This window comes from Salmo trutta, chromosome 8 (assembly GCF_901001165.1).
Source record: "Salmo trutta chromosome 8, fSalTru1.1, whole genome shotgun sequence".
Classification (NCBI taxonomy): domain Eukaryota; kingdom Metazoa; phylum Chordata; class Actinopteri; order Salmoniformes; family Salmonidae; genus Salmo; species Salmo trutta.
Genome location: NC_042964.1, coordinates 20,364,301 through 20,369,161, shown reverse-complemented (window position 1 = coordinate 20,369,161; position 4,861 = coordinate 20,364,301).

The window sequence follows — 4,861 nt, the reverse complement described above, 5'->3', positions numbered from 1 at the left end:
ACCAACAAAGAATTTGAGAAATAAACAAATCCAATTTTGATAAACTCATATTTTTTTTATTCACCTTTATTTAACCAGGTAGGCCAGTTGAGAACAATTGTCATTTACAACTGCAACCTGGCCAATGATAAGCAAATGCAGTGTGCCAAAACACAACAACACACAGATACACATGGGATAAACAAATTTACAGTCAATAGCACAATAGAAAAACTCAATATACAGTGTGTGCAAATGTAGAAAGGCAATAAATAGGCCATAGGGGCGAAATAATTACTATTAGCATTAACACTGGAGTGATAGATGTGTAGATGATGATGTGCGAGTTTTTTTAATGTTTTATTCACCCTTTATTAACAGGTAGGGCCAGTTGAGAACAAGTTCTCATTTACAACTGCGACCAGCCAAGATAAAAGCAAAGCAGTGTGACAAAAACAACACAGAGTTACACATGGGATAAACAAACGTACAGTCAATAACACAATAGAAAAAATCTATATACAGTTTGTGCAAATGTAGAAAGGTTAGGGAGGTAAGGCAGTAAATAGGCCATAGGGCGAAATAATTACAATTTAGTATTAATACTGGAGTGGTAGCTGTGTAGACTATGATGTGCAAGTAGAGATACTGGGGTGCAAAAGAGCAAAAATAAATTACAATATGGGGATGAGGTAGTTGGGTGGGCTTATTACAGATGGGCTGTGTACAAGGTGCAATGATCGGTAAGCTGCTCTGACAACTGATGTTTAAAGTTAGTGAGGGAATTTCAGTTTCAGTGATTTTGCAATTCGTTTCCAATCATTGGCAGCAGAGAACTGGAAGGAAAGGCAGCCAAAGGAAGTGTTGGCATTGGGGATGACCAGTGAAATATACCTGCTGGAGCGCGTGGTCCGGGTGGGTGTTGCTATGGTGACCAGTGAGCTGAGATAAGGTGGGACTTTACCTAGCGAAGACCTTATAGATGACCTGGAGCCAATGGGTTTGGCAGTGAATATGAAGCGAGGGCCAGACAACGAGAGCATACAGGTTGCAGTGGTGGGTAGTATATGGGGGCTTTGGTGACAAAACGGATGGCACTGTGATAGACTACATCCAATTTGTAATGACATCGCCGAAGTCAAGGATTGGTAGGATAGTCAGTTTTACAAGGGTATGTTTAGCAGTATAAGTGAAGGAGGCTTAGTTGTGAATAGGAAGATTCTAGATTTAATTTTAGATTGGAGATGCTTAATGTGAGTCTGGAAGGAGAGTTTACAGTCTAACCAGGCACCTAGGTATTTGTAGTTGTCCACATATTCTAAGTCAGAACCGTCCAGAGTAGTAATGCTAATCGGGTGGGAGGGTGCGGGCAGCGATCAGTTGAAGAGCATGCATTTAGTTTTACTTGCATTTAAGAGCAGTTGGAGGCCACGGAAAGAGAGTTGTATGGCATTGCAGCTCGTCTCGAGGTTAGTTAACACAGTGTCCAAAGAAGGGCCAGAAGTATACAGAATGGTGTCGTCTGCGTAGAGGTGAATCAGAGAATCACCAGCAGCAAGAGCGATATCATTGATATATACAGAGAAAAGAGTTGGCCCGAGAATGGAACCCTGTGGCTCCCCCATAGAGACTGCCAGAGGTCTGGACAACAGGCCCTCCAATTTGACACACTGAACTTTATCTGAGAAGTAGTTGGTGGAACCAGGCGAGGCAGTTATTTGAGAAACCAAAGCTGTTGAGTCTGCCGATAAGAATGTGGTGATTGATAGAGTCGAAAGTCTTGGCCAGGTCGATGAAGACGGCTGCACAGTACTGTCTTTTATCGATGGAGGTTATGATATCTTTTAGGACCTCGAGCGTGGCTGAGGTGCACCATGACCAGCTCGGAAACCAGATTCCATAGCGGAGAAGGTACGGTGGGATTCGAAATTGTCGGTGATCTGTTGTTAACTTGGCTTTCGAAGTCTTTAGAAAGGCAGGGCAGGATAGATATAGGTCTGTAACAGTTTGGGTCTAGAGTGTCTCCTCTTTGAAGAGGGGGGACCGCGGCAGCTTTCCAATCTTTAGGGATCTCAGACGATACGAAAGAGAGTTGAACAGGCTAGTAATAGGGGTTGCAACAATTGCGGCGGATAATAATTAGAAAGAGAGGGTCCAGATTGTCTAGCCCAGCTGATTTGTAAGGGTCCAGAATTTGTAGCTCTTTCAGAACATCAGCTATCTGGATTTGGGTGAAGGAGAAGCGGGGGAGGGGGGGGCTTGGGCAAGTTCCTGTGGGGGGTGCAGAGCTGTTGGCCGGGGTAGGGGTAGCCAGGTGGAAAGCGTGGCTACCCCTAGCATGGCTACCCCCGTAGAAAATGCTTATTGAAATTCTCGATTATCGTGGATTATCGGCGGTGACAGTGTTTCCTGGCCTCAGTGCAGTGGGCAGCTGGGATGAGGTGCTCTTATTCTCCATGGACTTTACAGTGTCCCTAAACTTTTTGGATAGTGCTACAGGATGCAAATTTCTGTTTGAAAAAGCTAGCCTTTGCTAACCTGACTACTGTGTATATTGGTTCTGACTTCCATGAAAAGCTGCATATCGCAGGGGATATTCGATGCTAATGCAGTACACCACAGGATGTTTTTTTGCTGGTCAAGGGCAGTCAAGTCAGGAGTGAACCAGGGGCTATATCTGTTCTTAGTTCTAAATTTTTTTGAAAGGGGCATGCTTATTTAAATGGTGAGGAAAGCACTTTTAAAGAACAACCAGTCATCTTCTACTGACGGGATGAGGTCAATATCCTTCCAGGATACCCGGGCCCAGGTTTGATTAGAAAGGCCTGCTCGCTGAAGTATTTTAAGGAGCGTTTGACAGTGATGAGGGGTGGTCGTTTGACCGCGGACCCATTACAGACGCAGGCAATGAGGCAGTGATCGCTGAGATCCTGGTTGAAGACAGCATAGGTGTATTTAGAGGGCAGGTTGGTCAGGATAATATCTATGAGGGTGCCCATGTTTACAGATTTAGTGTTGTACCTGGTAGGTCCTTGATAATTTGTGTGAGATTGAGGGCATCTAGCTTAGATTGTAGGACGGCCGGGGTGTGTTAAGCATATCCCAGTTTAGGTCACCTAACAGTTACGGACTCTGAAGATAGATGGGGGCAATCCAATTCACATATTGTGTCCAGGGCACAGCTGGGGGCTGAGGGGGGTCGATAACAAGCGGCAACAGTGAGAGACTTATTCTGGAAAGTAGAAGCTCAAACTGTTTGGGCACAGACCTGGATAGTATGACAGAACTCTGCAGGCTATCGCTGCAGTAGATTGCAACCTCCGCCCCCTTTGGCGGCTCTATCTTGACAGAAAATGCTATAGTTGGGGATGGAAATTTCTGAATTTTTGGTGGCCTCCCTAAGCCAGGATTCATACACGACTAGGCCACCAGGATTGGCAGAGTGTACTTAAGCAGTGATTAAAACAAACTTAGGGAGGATGCTTCTGATGTTAAAATGCATGAAACCAAGGCTTTTTACGGTTACAGAAGTCAACAAATGAGAGCACCTGGGGAATAGGTGTATTACTGGGGGCTACAGGGCCTGGGTTAACCTCTACATCACTAGAGGAACAGAGGAGGAGTAGGATAAGGGTACGGCTAAAGGCTATAAGAACTGGTCATCTAGTGCGTTGGGAACAGAGAATTAAAGGAGCAGATTTCTGGGCATGGTGGAATAGATTCAGGGCATAGTGTACAGACAAGGGTAAGGTAGGATGTGAGTAGAGTGGAGGTAAACCTAGGCATTGAGTGACGATGAGAGAGTATCTTTTTGGTGAAATATCAAGTGTGCAATCACAGCAGCAAGATTTGTGACCTGTTGCCACAAGAAAAGAGCACCCAGTGAGGAAAAAAACCATTGTAAATTCAACCCATATTTATGTTTATATATTTTCCCTTTTGTACATAAAGTATTTGCACATCGTTACAACACTGTATATAGACATCATTATTTTGGAACTTGTGAGTGTAATATTTACTGTTCACATTTTTTGGTTTATTTTACTTTTGTTTAGCCATTTCACTTACTTTGACAATGTAAACATATGTTTCCCATGCCAATAAGCCCCTTGAATTGAATTGAAAGCCTGATGTTACTGTGGGAGTACAGTAGAGAGAGAGAGAACGAGAGAGAAAGAGCGATGAGAACGAGAGAGAGAACGCCTGATGTTACTGGGGGAGTACAGTAGAGAGAGAGAGAGAGAGAGGGGACGAGAGAGACATAATGAAATGTGACAGCGCAGCCTCACAGATACTTGTGAACCCTCGTTGACTCCGCTGTGCTGTGAAAACAAAAACAAACTAGAACGACGCCGCGAGGCCCTCTATTTTTCTGTTTTCGTTTGTGCATTTTTTTTGGTCCAAACAAACAAAAACATGCTTTATATATTTGAACCGAACGGAGAGCCATATCACTTCCATTTTGACCTCCAACCATTTTGTAAACCATTCTGATACGATTTGGATTACTATACTGTAAGGACCAAATGATTTGATGTGGTCGTGATATGACTTTGAGCCATTCTAATACATGCACGTCTCATGCACATACAGCAAGCTCCAAAAGTATTGGGACAGTGACAATTTTGTTGTTGTTTTGGCTCTGTACTCCATAACTTTGGATTTGAAATGATACAATGACTATGAGTTTAAAGTGCAGACTGACAGCTTTTATTGGATTGTATTTTCATCCATACACATTTTAGGGGACTAAAAGTATTGGGGCTAGTTCACTTATATGTGTATTAAAGTAGTCAAAAGTTTAGTATTTGGTCCAATATTCCTAGCACGCAATGATTACATCAAGCGTATGACTACAAACTCGTTGGATGCATTTGCTGTT